At 44.2% G+C, this 18971-nt stretch overlaps 1 pseudogene; it reads right to left on the bottom strand.

Moving 5' to 3' along the window:
- Window positions 1–661: 661 nt before the first annotated feature.
- LOC115846033 (ferritin heavy chain pseudogene) lies at window positions 662–17434 on the bottom strand (annotated as a pseudogene).
- Window positions 17435–18971: the final 1537 nt, after the last annotated feature.

The following is an 18971-nucleotide window of genomic DNA, read 5'->3' as shown; positions in this document are numbered from 1 at the left end:
AGCACAGGCTCCGGACGCGCAGGCTCAGCGGCCATGGCTCACGGGCCCAGCCGCTCCGCGGCCTGTGGGATCTTCCCAGACCGGGGCACGAACCCGTGTCCCCTGCATCGGCAGGCGGACTCTCAACCACTGTGCCACCAGGGAAGCCCAAGATCCCCTTTCTTTTAATCCCTGCCCATTCCCTTCACTTCTTCCCCAGAGGCAACTACTGTGATGAATTCTAGACCATGTTCTTTTATATCTTTACCATATATGGGCACCCGCAGACACCACCCACCCACCCATCAGGGCCCCAGGCCACCCATCTCACCCCACCCCACACACACTGTTTAAAAGGGGAAGATGGATGTTGCATTTTCCAGGGCCCCATGGAATGCCTTCTCCCTCCCTCTGTGGAGATCCTGAGCGGCATGTGGGTGGGGCATGGGTGGGTGGAGACCTCCTGGATACCTGTTTTAAAAAGTGAGCGATTTGCACACAGGAACCAAGGAGAGACCTTTATTTCTTTAGGAACCAAATAACTTTATTGGAAGGAGTGGCAAAACTGGAAGAAAAAAACTTAAGTGAACTTCTTCTGCCAGGGCGCTATTGCCGTCTGCATGGCAGGCACGGTGACCAGCGCTCTGGTCACCCCGTGGCTCTGGGGAAGTCCAGTCCACGCTTAGTTCTTGTCGCTGTCGCCCAGGGTGAGCTTGTCAAAGAGGGACCCTGCCAGGTCGACGTCCGGGGCCCCCATCATGCTCAGGGTGGTGACATGACCCTCCAGCTCGCTGATGAACGCCACCTGCTGGCTGGAGTAGTGAGTTGCCAGGAAGCGGTGCAGGTGGGGGTCGCTCTTGTCGATGGCCAGCTGATGCAGGTGGCGCAGGCTGCGGTTCACGAACTTCTCCAGGAACAAGGTGCACTTCATGGCCTTGAGGCCGCTCTTCCACTCGATACTGACTGGTCTCCCGATGTCTTGGAAGCGGATGCGGCTCCCGCGCTGGTTCTGCAGGCGCATCAGGCGCCGGGCCCAACCGCTGTGCTGGAGGGAGCGGCGCACGAAGAACCAGCTGAAGTGCTTCAAGGCCACGTCGTAGCGGTAGAGGTAAACGGCCGCGGCCAGGCACACTGAGGAGGCGTGGAACTCCAGGTTGAAATGGCTGTTGATGGCGGCCTCGCAGTCGGGGTGGTAGCTCTGGCGCACCTGCGAGGGCGGCGCGGGCAGCATGGCGGACAGCACGGGCAGCGTGGCGGGCGTGAAGGCCAAGGTGAAGGCGAAGCCGCGGGGTCCGCGGTAGCTGCTTCGGGGCTCTCCCCCGTGGTCGAAGAGGGCGGCCGGAAGCGCTGGGCACCCTCTCTAGGATGGGCCGGATATGGAGTCCGTTATGGGATGGGAAGGGGAGGGGACAGAGGGTGGGGGGCGAGTCCATTACTGGAAGGGGGTGACGGTGGCCGGAAGGGGGTGACGGTGGCCGGAACGGGGCGGGGCACCATGCTCTAGGTTCCCTAGGAACCTGGGTGAGGCCGGAAACCCAGGGCACCTCTGCACTGTCTTGAGACCATTAAAAAAATAATAATAACCCTTTTGAGATATAATTCATATACTATAAAATTCACCTTTGGAAAGTGAACATTTACCTGTTTTTTTGTATATTCATGGAGTTGTGCAACCATTACCACATCTCAGAGTATTTTCATCACTCCAAAATGAAATTCTCTACCCATTAGCACTCACTCCCCATCCTGCCTCCCCCCAGGTTTGGCCACCACTAATCAACTTTCTATCTCTGTAGATTTGCCTGTTCTGGACTTTTCAAATAAATGCAGTCATATAGTATGTGGCCTTTTGTATCTGCCTTCTTTTACTTAGCATAATGTTTTAAATCTTTTATCCTTTTTATTGCTAAATTGTATTCCATTATGTGGATATATCACATTTTATTTATCCTTTCATCAGTTGATGGACATTTGAGTTGTTTCCATTCTGTGGCGATTATGAATAATGTTGCTATGAACCTTCTTGTACAGGTTTTTGTGTATACATGTTTTTGATTATCTTGGGAATATACATAGGCATGGAATTGCTGGGTTATATGGTAGCTCTGTGTTTAATATTTTGAGGAACTCCCAGAATGTTTTCCAAAGCACCATTTTTACATTCCCACCAGCAAGATGTGAAGGTTCTAACACTGTTATTGTCTGTTTGTTTTAAAATTTTAATCCTCTTAGTGGATAGTAAGTGGTATCACATTGTGGTTTTGATTTGCGTTTCCCTAATGACTAATGATGTTTAGCACCTTTGTGTGTAGTTATTGGCCATTTGCATGCCTTCTTTAGAGAAGTGTCTACTCGAATCTCTTGCCCATTGAAAAATAGAATCGTTTGTCTTTTTATTGTCGTGTTGTAAGAGTTCTGCATCTGTTCTGGATATAAGTCCCTTATCAGATACATGATTCACAAATACTTTCTTCCATTCTGTGGGTTGTCTTTTCACTTTCTTAATGGTGATTCCTTTGAAGCACAAAAGTTCTTAATTATGATGAAGTACAATTTATCTATTTTTCTTTTGTCACTTGTGCTTTTGGTGTCATATCAAGAAACCATTGCCTAATTTAAGGTCACAAAGATTTACACCTAGGTTTTCTTTTAAGAATTTTATAGTTTTAGCTCTTAGATTTAGGTACATTTAGATCTCTGATCCATTTTGAATTAATTTTTGTATATGATGTGAGGTAGGGAATCTAACTTCATTCTATTGTGTGAGGGTCTTCAGTTATCCAGTACCATTTGCTGAGAAGACTATTCTTTCCCCATTGGATGGTCTTGGCATACTTGTTGAAAATCAATTGGCTGTAAATATATGGGCCTATTTCTGGACTCCCAGTTCTATTCTGTAAATCTATATATCTAAACTTACGATAGTACAACACTGCCTTGACTACTGTAGCTTTGTAATAAGTTTTGAAATAGGAAAGTATGAGTCATCCAACTTTATTCTTCTTTTTCAAGATTGTTTTGGCTGTTCTGGGTCCCTTGTATTTCCATATGAATTTTAGGATAAGCTTGACAGTTTTTTTCCCCAAAAAGCTTGCTGGGATATTGATAGGGATTGTGTTGAATCTGTAGATAATTTGGGGGAGTATTGATATCTTAACAATATTAAGTCTTCTGATCCATAAACGTGGGATATCTTTCCATTTATTTAGGTCTGGGACCTTTTAAAATATAGATTCTAATTTAGACTGAAGCTAAAATTTGAATTTCTTTTTTTTAAAATTAATTAATATTTTGTTCTTGGCTGCATTGGGTCTTCATTGCTGCGCGTGGGCTTTCTCTAGTTGTGGTGAGCGAGGGCTACTCTTCATTGCAGTGTGCGGGCTTCTCATTACAGTGGCTCCTCTTGTTAGGGAGCACAGGCTCTAGGTATGTGGGCTTCAGTAGTTGTGGCACGTGGGCTCTAGAGCACAGGCTCAGTAGTTGTGGTGCATGGGCTTAGTTGCTCCGCGGCATGTGGGATCTTCCTGGACCAGGGCCCAAACCCGTGTCTCCTGCATTGGCAGGTGGATTCTTAACCACTGCCACAAGGGAAGTCCCAAAATTTGAATTTCTAAACCAGCGTTTTAGGTAATGCCAGTCCACACTCTTAATAACAATGCTCTAAAAGGGAGGAAGCTGCCATGTTTTGTTGTCTTAGTCTGTTCAGGCTGCTGTAACAAAGTACCTGGAGGCTGGAAGTTCAAGGTCAGGATGCCAGTGTGGTCGGGTTCTTCGAGGGAGCTCTCCAGGGTCTCTTTTATAAGGGTACTAATTCCATTTATGAGGGCCCCAGTCTCACGATGTACTCACCTCCCAAAGGCCCCACCGCCTAATACCATCACACTGGGGGGTTAGGATTTCAACGTACAGATTTTGGGTGGGGAACACAAACATTCAGTCTATAGCACTTATTGAGGTTTGGATTTGAAGACACATATATTGGTCTCCACAAGCAGAAATGCCCGTTCCCACTCACAGACAGTGCTTCCAGTAGTTATGTTAGATGTGGGTTCCTATGGGAAAGGGGAGAGGCCTTTCTCCTATCAGGAAAAATTGTGAAAGATTTTAAAATTGGCAAAGAAAAGGTTTACTGGGTGTCCTTTTTAGAGTACCCTTCGTGATTATTTCCACCTTTCATTGATTTTGAGCTATTTTATAACTAAATTTTAGAAAACTAATAATAGTGCAAATTATTCTTGTCCACAGAAATGCAAATGAATTGTGTCTGGTGGAATGCGACTTATTTGGGACTAGTTTTGCATCTATTTGTGCATTCATCCCAACGTTACTTATCGCCTGCCTCTATATGTATGGCTCTATGAGTTTTCCTTTGAATCACGTGTAACATCTTACTGGTTTCCTCATTAATTAATGAGTTAAATAAAATCTTTGACATGTTTTTATTTTATATTTACATGAGAGCCATGATTTTATTTTATTTTTTAAAAATGTTAAAACATTTCTCATTCTCATCCCGACCCCCACTAAGAACACAGTCGAAGCTCGCAGGAGTTGGCTTAGTACATTAACTGCTTTTATGGGCTGCTCATCAGATATACGATTCCAGAAAAGTTTGGGGATCTAAAGGCATAGAATTCCTGACGGGGATGTAGACTGGAAGGATAGCATCTCTGAGGAGAAGGAGGCAGGGGGGACTCTGGGGAAGCAGGGGACCAATGCAAACCAGGGGAGGAAGGAGGCATTTAGAGAGTAAGCCACAGGAGGGACCTCATTAGCCGGACACTGTACACTGTGGGGTGAGGCTGGCTCGGTGCGTGCTAGGGCTGGCAGGGAAGTAGCCGTGGCCAGTAAAGGCCCATGGAGAACCAGAAGCAGCTGAGAACCAGGGCATTGGTGAGAGCTTCCAGGCATGGAAAGCAGTCAGCAGAGATTTGAGGAGTGGACGGTTGACTGACTCGCATGGGATTCTCACAGGCTGAGATGCACGATCTGGGTAAAATTAACCCTGGAATGAGGTAGAAACATGAACCTTTGGAGCCAAGAGAAAGGCTTCCTTCATCAGCACTTTTGTGCTGAGTCATACTCCTGAAAGGGGTGTTGGGACCCCCAGATACTGAGGGTGTGAAGTATTCAGGACTGGGCCATGGGCTCCACCTTCCAGGGAAGGCTCTTCCAGTTGGTGATCAGAGACAGGGAAGTTCTAATGCATCCGGGTTGGCTCCACTAAAGGGCATCTTTTTAGCACAAAGGCCATAAGAGAGTTTTGTGGTGGCTCCTATCTGGTTGGGTGCCAATGAGACATGTCCGACACCCATATCCTTCCAGTCTCCACTTCCTCACCGTTCCGCCTTGGGGGAAAGAAAGGAGAATCGCTATGTTGGGCAAAGGAAAGTCCTCTAAATTTAAACATGCCCATTGTATATACTGGTGTGTGTAAGTTGATGACTGATACTAATTCAGCTAAATATGACTTTTCTCTAAGGTTGTAACCTTTCGGTTTTCATCATTGTGCTGGATGTTCTCCACTTGCCTCTCCAGGACTATTCTCTGTCCTTCTCCATCTTACTCTGATTCCTGGGAGCGTGGCTTGTGTGCACTGCATCCATGGGCCCCTCTGCCCTCTGGCTTCTGATTGGGTTCAGCCAATGGGAGGCAATGGCAGGAGATGGGAGGGCAAGAGGAGAGTGAGGTTGGGATGTTTATTCTCTTGGCTTCCTCTCTTCAGGGCAAATAATTAAGAGGCAAATCTATTACTCTTCTATATCCCTTGCTCCCTGGATCAAGTAGGACCATTCTCAGAATGGGCCTTTTGCGAACACTGCTCACTTCAGAGGCGTCTATTCCAAAAAACAAGTGTTCTTTGTCTCAAGTTTAATGCACAGCCTAAGAAACTCACGAGGACCCAGAAACCAGTATGCAGCTGGACGTTCCTTCCAGCCAGAGAATAAATGGAGCTGATAGAAAAAATAAAGTGTCTCATCTAGGACAGTCTCAGGCAATAAAGTAATGGTCCAGGTGGAGCTGCCACCCAAGATTCTGGCTCCAGTTTTCTAGCTTGTGGATTTCTCTGGCCTCTGGCTTCCTTCTTAGGTGATTGGTCCTTTGGTTATCGCTCATGTAATTAGATGAGGAACAGGGAAGAGGAAGCAGGAGAGTCATATTCTACTTGTTAGTAGCCATGTTAAAAAGTCTGGCTGGGGAAGATGTTGGCTTAATAAGGTTTGAGAATTATCAGTTTATTTCAAATAACCTTTGTCTTCCCTTGCTCACCTTCTATTGCCACTGATTAGAGCTATTGCAGAATGTTCTGCACAGCAATGCATAAGTGAGTCCAATCAATGTACACAAGGGGTATAGATGCTGACTGTTTAATTAGATACCTCGTAATCACTTGCTCCTAGGCAGGAAGGCATACCTCTCTATTGCAGATGGCCAAAAGTAGATTTTAAAAGTTTTCTTTGCTTGCTGTCTTTTCTAAATAGAGGATGAATAATTTTTATTATGTGATATTGCAATTCCTTCATAGAGAACACTAGGTATAATAGAATAGGGTAAGCTGTGCTGCAGTAACAAATAAAACTGAAATTTCTCAATGGCTGAAGACAATATTTATTTCTTGGCCACATCGCAGTCTGAGACAGGTGAAGTGACTCTCCTTCATGGCTCTCCAAGGATGGTTAACTTACAGATGCAGGCTAAGTTCCATCCTGCAGTTCTCCCATCTCAGAATTCTTTACTTCCAGCTACACAGAAGGGAAACAGGATGCATGGAGACCTCCCACGAGCTCTTTCTTGCCTTGGACCAGAAGTCATATTCACTTCAGCCCAAACCAACTTCAAAAGAGGCTGGGAAAACGTGATATTTAGTGAGCAATCTAATCTATGCCATGCACGTTTTATCTATTTCTCCTAGTTATATTTTAAAATTATTTAGAACTCACATTTTTGACCACTGTTATTTACTTTCTCACTTATTAGAGTGTGGTTATAGCAAGGATCCTATTGAAAAAAATGTACAATTGTGTGTGTGTGCGTTTGTGTGTGTAAGCATGCTAAGTAATGCAACTTGTGTGGTCCCATCTCCACATCATTGCTTCTAGTATTCCACCATGGTCATATTTCTTTCCCATCCCAGTCCTAGCTTGATGTTCAGATTCAAATCCAACCCCATCTCTTACCTAAAACCTCTTCTCTGTGAAGTGAACACAGCCTCCTCAAAGATCTATAGGGATTAGTGCCCACAATTAGCTTGGAAATCAATCGTGGATTCTCCAGTGATGGCTTGTTTGTAATTGCCTCGAACTATTAATCATCTCCTTTTCTGTTATGTCCCTTTGGTGCAATGTTGTCCCCGACTCATAAGCTTCTGGAGGGCAAAGACCCTTTCTGCGACTCCACAACACCCAACAAGACAGAATAGCACAGAATAGGAGCTCAGAAACGATGGGCTGATTTGATCTGATGTAATTGGATTGATAGAGTCAGCAAACACATTTTCAAGTATCTGAGTACCATGTTCTAGGAGCTGTGCTAAGAGCTGTGGGTAAAGAGATGATTAAAACACAGTGCTTATCATCAGGAGGCGTTTAGAATGGTCAGGAGAGTCTGAATACACGCCAGCAGGGCGTGGCAACTAGTCTGCAAAGACGGCCCCAACAGTTCCTCCCCTCCGTGTTTGAGCACGCTGCTCCTCATTTAAAGAGTTGGCACTTATTTTTCCCATCCGGTGACTGCCTTGACCAATGTGATGGAAGTGGCATTCTGGGACTTCAAAGAGGACGGGCAGACTTTTCTTCCTTTCATTTGGAAGTTTTGCTCTTGGGACACTCCCTTCCCTCTGAATTTAGCCAGCATGCTGTGAGAAAATCGAACCACATGAAGGAGGGGAAAAGAGGCTGAGTTCCCAGACAACAGCCAACACCAAGTGCAAGGCCACGTGAGTGAGCCATTTTATTTTATTTTAAATTTTTATTTTATATTGGAATATAGTAGAGTTACGATGTTGTATTAGTTTCAGGTCATGTGAGTGAGCCGTTTATTTTATTTTTAAATTTTTTTATTTATTTATTTTTAAAATTTATTTATTTATGGCTGTGTTGGGTCTTCGTTTCTGTGCGAGGGCTTTCTCTAGTTCCGGCGAGCGGGGGCCACTCTTCATCGCGGTGTGCGGGCCTCTCACTATTGCGGCCTCTCTTGTTGCGGAGCACGGGCTCCAGACGCGCAGGCTCAGTAGTTGTGGCTCACGGGCCCAGTTGCTCCGCGGCATGTGGGATCCTCCCAGACCAGGACTCGAACCCGTGTCCCCTGCACTGGCAGGCGGATTCTCAACCACTGCGCCACCAGGGAAGCCCAAGTGAGCCGTTTTAAATATTCTAGATGATCGCAGCCTAGCTCACATCACAAAGAACAGAATAACTATTGAGCTGAGCCAGTTCACACTGAGAATTATGAACCATAAGAAAATGGTGGTTGTTTTAATCCACTATGTTTTGCAGGGGGGAGGGGGTTGATTTGCAGCAAAAGGTAACTGAAACACAGGGTCAGAAAGTTTTACCAGAACAGTGGGTCCACAGAGGAAGGAAAAGCATGAAGGAAGCTGAGGAGTGCCCTCAGAGAGTTGACATTCGAGCTGATGAGTAGAAATTCCCCAGGTAGGACTTGAAGGGAAGGGCTTTCCAGTTAGTGACCCCACAGGAGGAAAAGCATGGAGGTGTGAAAGTATGTGACATGTACAGACAACTCCTAGCAGTTTGTGATGGATGATGTGGGAATGCAAGGGGGAGAGCCACAAGTATTCTGAGAGAAATCTGGAAATCCAGGAGCCCGGCTCTGGGATTTATTCTCTACCTAATGGGATACTTGAGACTTTTCAAAACAGAGGACTGTCAAAATCAGATTTTTGTCTTAGACAGGTTTCTCTGGCACGAGTGAGAGGTAGATTGTGGGAGGGCATGAGATTGCAGAGAAGGAGAACAAACAGCTGGGAAACTTCTGGGCAGAGGAGGGCAGTGGCAAGGGAAATAGACAGGAAGGATGGGGGGCAAATGTCATCAAGGTGGAAGAGCTCTAGAATTTGAAGATGGATGTGGGTAACGAGGGAAAGAGAGGAGTCTAGGACTCCCAGATTTTACGCTTTGATTCACCATTCTCAAGCCTGGCCATGCAGGAGGCCAAGTAGATAGGGGAGGAAGGTGATGACCTGTGTTTTAATTGAGCCCTGGGAGTTCTGGGACATCAGGAGAAGAGGCCCTGTCAGACAGTGACTACTGGCTTCAGAGCTCAGGGGAAAGGGCTCAATTAACATGATAGTTTTGATAAAAAGCGTCCAGCTCTTTAGTAGGTATTTCTTCTGTTGTAAAGTAGTGATAGTTTAGGGAAGAGTGTGTCTGAAAGACGGCGTGTGAGTAGGCAGAACCCCAGAGAGATGATGTAACCAGGAAGAGAAGTGTTAGGACTCATTTTTCCATTAGCAATGATGGGTTGTGGAGAGCTATAGACATGCTTATCCAGGCTCCTTTGGGGCTAATTTGACAGAATTTGTCTTGAGACCACAATTGTGGGTGTAGTTTGTGGCTGTGAAGGGTTTTTCTCTGTGTGAAACTCACTGACCCACCCGGGCTTCAGCTCACTCTCCAAGCACCTGGCGAACTCCCAGCATAAGGCCGAGTGATATGCCAATCACCCTAATTACATGAAATAGCTAAAGGTTTGCAGCAAGGGGAAAGTACTTTGATTTTCTAGAGAAAGTCTGAGAGCTCATCACGGTTCTCTGATTCCAAAGAATCCAACTTTAGACCACAAGGTACTTAACTAGGTGATTATTTTGAAGACAGATGGAATACTTTTAGGCAGGTATCTAAAGCACTGAGATAAGGAGTATGACGGGCTTTGTGGGTTATGTTGACAGAGCTGCTTATGCCCATTACCATGTACATGGAGAGCTTGATTTGACCCCAGCAGGTAATGTGTGGCAGATGTGCATGCTTGTTATAAATGAAATTTAACTACTTTTAACGGGCCCTGAGAAGAGCAGAGTAGGCATTTGATCTGAGTCTTGACCAGCCTATTTACCCTCTTACTTTCTATTTATGTACAATCACCCTACCCTGGGACAATTGTGTTGTTAGCTTGCTTTTTTTTTTTTTTTTTTTTTGTGGTACGCGGGCCTCTCACTGTTGTGGCCTCTCCCGTTGCGGAGCACAGGCTCCAGACACGCAGGCTCAGCGGCCATGGCTCACGGGCCCAGCCGCTCCGCGGCATGTGGGATCCTCCCGGACCGGGGCACGAACCCGTGTCCCCTGCATGGGCAGGCGAACTCTCAACCACTGCACCACCAGGGAAGCCCCAGTTTTTTTGATTCTGGCCATGCCTATCCCATACAGGAATATCTGTAAGTTCACTTAATTTGATTACTTAATGTGATTTTATTTTCCTAAATGTCATGGCTTCCCTATGAATAAAAACAGAAGTGATTTCAGAGGTGGAGTCTCCAGGTCACAGAAAGCTCAGTCCCAATCCTGGAGTCTTATCTACGCTCCCCTTTCCAGTCCAGTGCAGGGATGTTTTATCAGTCAGAAAAGGCTACTGAGTGCTTCAGTAACAGATTAGCCCCTCCCCCAAATCTCAGTGTCTTGACACAATGAGAGCTTAATTCTTCCTCCGGGCCAGTGAGGCTAGTGACTGCCCAGGGCACAAAATGTAAGGAGGCTCCTACTCTCAGGGTCAGAAAGCACAGGGTCTTGCTTATACTAGCCGTCCGCCATGCATCGACAGAAGGCCCTGTTCATTATTGCCTCACCAGAATGAGATTGACAGAGGCCTCGTCTCAACACATACTTCCATGACCACTGGAGCAGTGGGACAAAAACATGGCAAATCGCACACTGGCTCTTAAAGCTTCTACCAGGAAGTGACATGTGTCACTTCGCTTACATTTCATTGGCCAAAGAAAATCACCTGCTCTGACTTCGAAGAGGACAGAGAAATGCCACCTCACCATGTACCTGGAAAATAGAGAGCTGGAAGTATTAGGGGCACACTCTGAATGATTTCTGTAGTTACATTTCCTAAGTTCTCTAGCACAGAGGTCACCGGCACACTGAGCCCGCAGCCGCTGTGCCCGTATCTCTCACAACTTGCAACCTGGAAGTAGAGTGCATTCTGGGGATGGGTAGCTGGTGGACCGTGACTGCTTATGTGTGCACGGGGAGGCCCGTTAGGCTGCTGGGCTGTGCTCCGTAGCATCATCTGCTCAGCCGAGGAAGGCTTTTGTAACGTGCTAGGACAGCCCCATCCCTGAAGCGAGGCTCTTCTCTTCCCAGTGTGCCGCGTGCAGCGGCTCTGGTTACTAACGTCTGTCAAATCTCGGCTGTAGAAAGAGCACTGCTCCTCGTTCTCCAGCTCTTAATTTCTTTCAGGCTATCTCTTTTCCATTACTTATTACGCAACTCCAGGAAGCTTTGGGATATATTCTGCAAAGGAGATGTTAATCTAAATAGAGTTGTTCTTTGTCACTTGGGGGAAGTAAAGAGAATCAGTCAACGGGCATTATTTATTATTAGCTGGGGGCTCCAGAAATAACTGGACAAAAATGATAAAGTATAAAATAAGGAGGAAAGACCAAAGCACTGGGCTCTTGCCTTTGATTTTTTATTATGTTTTCCTCTTCTTTAAATGTAAATTAAAGGATAGTTGTAAAATTAAAAAAAAAATCTTGTTTTGTAGTAAACCCTTTCCTAGGAAGTTTGGATTTTTTTTCACACTTAATCAGTTTTCATCAAATACTTCTGATTCTCAGCTTTGGCACACTCATTTTATAGATGAGGACTTAAGAACCCTGGCTGGTTCAGAGACTTGGTTAAAGTCATGAGGTAAATGACTGTAGTTTGAGATCACAATCTTCTGGGGTTTCCACTTTAGCCTTTAGCTTTTCCTGTGGTAATAAACCTATGGGTTTAATTTCAGCGTGAATTTGAATTTGTTTTTTGGTGTTATAGGTAATATTCTGAAGCTGAGGTTTCAGTCAGGTTCCATCTGGGTATTTATCAATTATGCGTCATTTATTGGGTTGAACATTTGTGCCGATATTTGGGGGAGAAAAGGGAGTTAAAGACGGAAGGTATCTCAGTTCTACTGAATATGGTATATGATATGAACTTTCCATAAAGCCCTTTGTTTTTGGAATGTCAAGTCCATGCTGGCCCAGAGTGAGCAGCAGTTGAGCGTGGCTGCCGATCTGGACCCACATCCATGTTGAATGGGAAGGGTTTAGGCTGACATTTTACTTCATTTCCAACTTCCTGGCTCCCTGGATTTTGAAGGGAGTGATTCAGGGTATCATCAGGGAGATATCATTTTAGCTTTAGACGGGCTAAAACACAATGCCAAGTTTTGGGGAGCGTGTGGCAAGGATATAGAGTGGTATTACCACTTTGGAAAACAGTATGGTAGTTTCTTACGAAGTTAAATGTGCACCTATTCTGTGACCCAGAAATTCTACTCATTACGTAGGATGTGAAATAGAACACACGTACACTAAAAGGCCTTTAAAAGAATGTTCTTGGCAGCTTCATTCATAAGAGCCTCACACTGGAAATAACCAAAATGCCCATCAACAGGTGAATGGATAAATAAATTGTGGTATATTCATACAATTAATACGCAACAATAAAAAAGGAATGAGCCACTGATATACTCAACAACATGTATGAATCTCAAAGATATTGTATTGAGCTAAAGAAGCCTGAGACACACACACAAAATACTGTATATTTCCACGTATATGAAGTTGAAGAACTGGCCAAATTAAGCTATGGCAATAAAAGTCAGAAAGTGGTTGCCTCTGGCAGGGGGATTGACTAGAAAGGGATGCAAGGGGACTTTTTAAGATGATGGAAATATTCCTAACTTAATTGGGATGGTAGTTACAACAGTGTTAAACCTCATCAAGTTGTCCATGTAAAGTCTGTGCTTTTATAGCATGTAAATTATGCTTTGATTAAAAAACAGAAAATAAATTCAAGGTATCAGACTTACAGGACCCCTGGTCTAACATACACTTTCCCCAGCTATTCTTACTTATTTCCCTCAGGGAATATTGAAGAAATGTGTCCTCTCCTGTGGTCAGTTGATTCAGAGGATATCAATCCTAACTGTCCCAACTTTACTCTTTTCAAGGGAGAATATAAGAACTACAGTGGGGTCTGAATCACCACATGGGGTTGGCCAGCTTTTGCTTAGCTTATCTCCTGTTAACAGCTCGTGGTCACAATAGTGGCAGGGCACAATTACGGAAAATCTTCCTCTTCATCTACTTAGAATCAATAGAAATACATGATGCCCTGAAAGATTAAAGCCAAACCCCTGGTCATCCAGATGCTGAAAATGGAGTGACCACCTGCTGTTCATCTTCAATGTGTCAGCATGGTTCTGGCAGGTGAAAGAAGCTGCATCAGATGTGGGCAAAGCCATGGTGACTGCAGAGGTAGATGTGCAGAAAGAGGACAGAGGGGAAGGAAGGGTAACAAATAAATATATTCCCTTTTAATGCCACAGAGGATCACATTACAAGCTTGAAATGGCACTGGGTTGGTATCTAGTCTACACTTACTGAAATGTGACACTTGCATGAGGAAAGTAGGAAAATTCCCACCATTGTCTGATATTCTGCCTTGGAATGCTGTTAAGGATTATGCTTTTCCTTTTTCCTTTTTTTTTGGTCCCCTGTGCTTTCGAATTTTCTGAAAATGAACAACCACTGTTATGACATGTTATTCATTTATATCATGTTAAGTATTTATATTTTTATATACTTATAACTATGAATGGAATACCTTTTTGAAAGGTGAATGTCATAGGTGCTAAAAAGAAGTCTATGTAGTTATTTAAAACTAAGCAATTTTGAAAAGTGAACCTGTTGTGAGTACCCAGACCTTCTTCCCCTTGGGTAGTGAAGCAAGTCTTTTAAAATCAGTGGTTTCCATTTCCTCTAAGATCAGCAACAAGACAAGGTTGTTCACTCTCAGCACTACTATTCAACATAATTTTGGAAGTTTTAGCCACAGCAATCAGAGAAGAAAAAGAAATAAAAGGAATCCAAATCAGAAAAGAAGAAGTAAAGCTGTCACTGTTTTGCAGATGACATGATACTATACATAGAGAATCCTACAGATGCTAACAAAACTACTAGAGCCAATCAAAGAATTTGGTAAAGTACCAGGATACAAAATTAATGCACAGAAATCTCTGGTGTTCCTATACATTAATGATGAAAAATCTGAAAAAGAAATTAAGGAAACACTCCCATTTACCACTGCAACAAAAAGAATAAAATACCTAGGAATAAACATACCTAAGGAAGCAAAAGACCTGTACTCCAAAAACTGTAAGACACTAATGAAAGAAACTGAAGGCAACATAAACAGATGGAAAGATATAGTGTTCTTGGATTGGAAGAATCAATATTGTGAAAATGACTCTACTACCCAAAGCCATCTACAGATTCATTGCAATCCCTATCAAACTACCAATGGCATTTTTCACAGAACTAGAACAAAAAATTTCACAATTTGTATGGAAACACAAAAGATCCCGAATAGCCAAAGCAATCTTGAGAAAGAAAAAGGGAGTTGGAGGAATCAGGCTCTCAGACTTCAGACTATACTACAAAGCTACAGTAATCAAGACAGTATGGTACTGGTACAAAACCAGAAATATAGATCAATGGAACAGGATAGAAAGCCCAGAGATAAACACATGCATATATGGTCACCTTATTTTTGATAAAGGGGGCAAGAATATACAATGGAGAAAAGACAGCCTCTTTAATAAGTGGTGCTGGGAAAACTGGACAGCTACATGTAAAAGAATGAAATTAGAACAGTCCCTAACACCATACACAAAAATAAACTCAAAATGGATTAAAGACCTAAATGCAAGGCCAGACACTATCAAACTCTTAGAGGAAAATATAGGACACTCTATGACATAAATCATAGCAATATCCTTTTTGACCCACCTCCTAGAGAAATGGAAATAAAAACAAAAATAAACAAATGGGACCTAATGAAACTTAAAAGCTTTTGCACAGCAAAGGAAACCATAAACAAGATGAAAAGACAACCCTCAGAATGGGAGAAAATATTTGCAAATGAAGCAACTGACAGAGGAGTAATCTCTAAAATTTACAGGCAGCTCATGCAGCTCAATATCAAGAAAACAAACAACCCAATCCAAAAATGGGCAGAAGACCTAAATAGACATTTCTCCAAAGAAGACATACAGATTGCCAACAGACACATGAAAGAATGCTCAGCATCATTAATCATTAGAGAAATGCAAATCAAAACTACAATGAGGTATCATCTCACACCAGTCAGAATGGCCATCATCAAAAAATCTAGAAACAATAAATGCTGGAGAGGGTGTGGAGGAAAGGGAGCCCTCTTGCACTGTTGGAGGGAAGGTAAATTGGTACAGCCACTATGGAGAACAGTATGGAGGTTCCTTAAAAAACTAAAAATAGAACTACCATATGACCCAGCAATCCCACTACTGGGCATATACCCTGAGAAAACCATAATTCAAGAAGAGTCATGTACCACAGTGTTCACTGCAGCTCTATTTACAATAACCAGGACATGGAAACAACCTCAGTGTCCATCGACAGATGAATGGATAAAGAAGATGTGGCACATATATTCAATGGAATATTATTCAGCCAAAAAAAGAAACGAAATTGAGTTATTTGTAGTGAGGTGGATGGACCTAGAGTCTGTCATACAGAGTGAGGTAAGTCAGAAAGAGAAAGACAAATACTGTATGCTAATGCATATATACGGAATCTAAAAAAAAAAAAAAAGGTTCTGAAGAACCTAGGGGCAGGACAGGAATAAAGATGCAGACGTAGAGAATGGACTTGAGGTCACGGGGAGGGGGAAGGGTAAGCTGGGACAAAGCGAGAGAGTGGCATGGACATGTATACACTACCAAATGTAAAATACATAGCTAGTGGGAAGCAGCCGCATAGCACAGGGAGATCAGCTGGGTGCTTTGTGACCACCTAGAGGGGTGGGATAGGGAGGGTGGGAGGGAGACGCAAGAGGGAGGAGATGTGGGGATATATGTATATGTATAGCTGATTCACTTTGTTATAAAGCAGAAACTAACACACCATTGTAAAGCAATTTTACTCCAATAACAATGTTAAAAATAAACAGGGCTTCCCTGGTGGCACAGTGGTTGAGAGTCCGCCTGCCGGTGCAGGGGACACGGGTTCGAGCCCTGGTCTGGGAAGATCCCACATGCCGCGGAGCAACTAGGCCCATCAGCCACAACTACTGAGCCTGCGCGTCTGGAGCCTGTGCTCCACAACAAGAGAGGCTGCGACAGTGAGAGGCCCACGCACCACGATGAAGCGTGGTCCCCGCTCGCCGCAACTAGAGAAAGCCCTCGCACAGGAACGAAGACACAACACAGCCAATCAGTCAATAAATAGAAATGGTGTAGAATTATTAAAAACAAAGAAACAAACAAACAAAAACTCAGTGGTTTCTTTGAAAGGTTCACTTCAAGTTTGGTTTTGTCTGGCTTTTGTTACATCATTGACCCTCAACAGATTACACCTCCCAGTATTCATGCCCTGTGTAGTCCCCTCCCACACTGTCTGTGGGCTTGGCCATGTGACTAGCCTTGGCTAATGGGAAATTAGCAAGCGTGACGCAGGCAGCCGCTTGGCCATGTGACTAGCCCTGGCTAATAGGAAATTAGCAAGTGTGGTGCAAGCGGAAGCTTCGTAATTGCTTGTGCTTCCGGGCTTGTTCTTTTCGAATGCACCCTCTTAGAACCCAGCCACCAAGCTGTGAGAAAGTCCAAGCAGCCATGTGGAACAAAGATGAGCCGTCCCCATCAAGCCCTGCCCAAACTGTAGAATTGTGAACACGTGAGTGATGGTTGTTGCTTTTCATGGTTAAGTTTTGGGGTCGTTTGTTACCTATGAGTGAAATAGTACCTAAGCTATTTTTGTATGTATTTTATCTAGGTGTCTGTCACCACCTAAATGTAAGTTGGCATATAGATTTTAGCTCTGTCAGGTAGTTCGGGAACTCTGTGTTGAGAAAGATTCTGAGAGTGCATCCTGGTATAGCAGAACAGTATGCATGTCCCTCATTTAATCTCTTCTCCACACAGCAGTCAGAGTGATCTTTTAAAAATCAATGTGATCGTGTCACTACATTGCTTAAATCCTCCTGGGGCTTTCCGCTGTACTTAGAGTGAAAAGCGAACTCCTTATTCGAGTTTGCAAAACCCTCTAAATACGGGCTTTTGCTTGATTCCCCTTCAGTCTCTTCTCACATCCCTCTCCCACTTAGCCCCTCACGTCGTCCAGCCTCATGGGCCGTCTTTCAGTTCCCTGAACACGCCAAGCCAGTTCCCACCTTCGCATCTTTTTACGCATGTTGGACGTTCTCTCTGCCTGGAATGATCATCACGGGACTGGCTTCTTATCATTCGGATCTCAGCTTAAATATCACCCCCTCAGAGAGACTTCCCTGACTATGGGGATGAGTCACCTGTTGATGTAATAATATTTCATAACAAACCACCTCAGAGTTCAGTGGCTTAAACCAACAAGCATTAATCTCACACCCACAGGCCCGTGAGATGACTGGGGCAGTCCTGCTCTAGCATCTCAGTCTAGGGTCCAAATTAATTCACGTGGCCAAGCATCAGGGGGGAGGGAAGGTGCTCTTCCCATGGAGGGAGTTCTGTGTGGAACAGTGATCTCGCCGGCCACACTCTCAATTCTAAAGCAGCCAGCCGTCAGCACTCACCTTCATCTCACCCAATTTTAATTCTCTGCAGATGATTGATTACTCTCTGATATTTTTGTGTTTATTTATTATGTTTATTGTCTGTCTCCCCTTGTTAGAATAGGTGTTCTGTGAGAGCACAGTTGTCATTTGTCATCTTCAATGCCGTGTGCCCGCACATGGAACAGTTTCTGGCTGAGTTGAGGTGCCTGATAAGAACAAATGTTAGCTGCAGATACTGGTAAGGGGAAAAGGAATTGGAGAGCCAATTATCTTTTTTTTTTTTCCCAAACCCAATCTACAAAAATATCTTGATCTTTTAAACCAGTGGTTCCTCTTGCAATTTCTCCATCTCTTCCAGTGCTGTCTTCCAATAGTGTAAGAGAAATCATGCTGATCTGCCTTTAATGCTTTGTTTTTTATTATCCATCCATGCTTTGTGCCAGATGTTAGCTTTAGGAACTGTACTTAAATGCAAGGGGGTTTGAGGGGCAGTGCCTTAGAACTCAAATCCTCAAATCAATCTCTTCTTCCAACTTCTAGGGGAAAATCTTCACCAGAGCTTTGACCTTGTCTGAATTGGGCTCCCCTAGAAGCTGACCTTGGCACAAGGATTGGAGTGCCTATAGTTTATTTGGGTGCGTGGACGGGTAGGGGAGTGGAGAAGCGATACGGGGAAGTAAAGACAGCCCAGGATGGGTCCATTATTAGTCCAGCTACCAGCAGGAGCACCTGGAACTTATTCCCACCAGTATTAACGATTAACCTCAGAATGATCCTGGCCAAGAGGAGAGGGAGCTGCGCGTTCATGCCCCCTCTACCTGTCAATCATTAAAGGCTGCCCAGGGGAGTGAGGGCAGAGGGGCAGGAGAGGTGGCAAATGTTGACTCCTAGGCACTTCCACCCAGTTTGTAGGGCAGTGTGGGTTTTGGCACCCTGAGGCAGGCTTCTGACAAAGATGTGGGTGTTACCCTTGGGAAGTCAGGCTGGGTACAGGAAAAGTCTAAGATCGGGGGGAAAGGAGCACAGAAGATCCTGATTAGCCTTTTTTTTTTAAATGAGTTTTGTTGTAGTATAATTGACAACATAATAAACTGTACCTATTTATTTATTTAATGTAAACGCATGATTGATTTGGTGGCAGAAATGTTTTATTTACTCCTGTTTACATTAATACTCTTA

This window comes from Globicephala melas, chromosome X (genome assembly GCF_963455315.2).
Source record: "Globicephala melas chromosome X, mGloMel1.2, whole genome shotgun sequence".
Taxonomy (NCBI): Eukaryota; Metazoa; Chordata; class Mammalia; order Artiodactyla; family Delphinidae; genus Globicephala; species Globicephala melas.
Note: the sequence above shows the minus strand (reverse complement) of the source record. Positions and strands in the feature narration are given on the sequence as shown.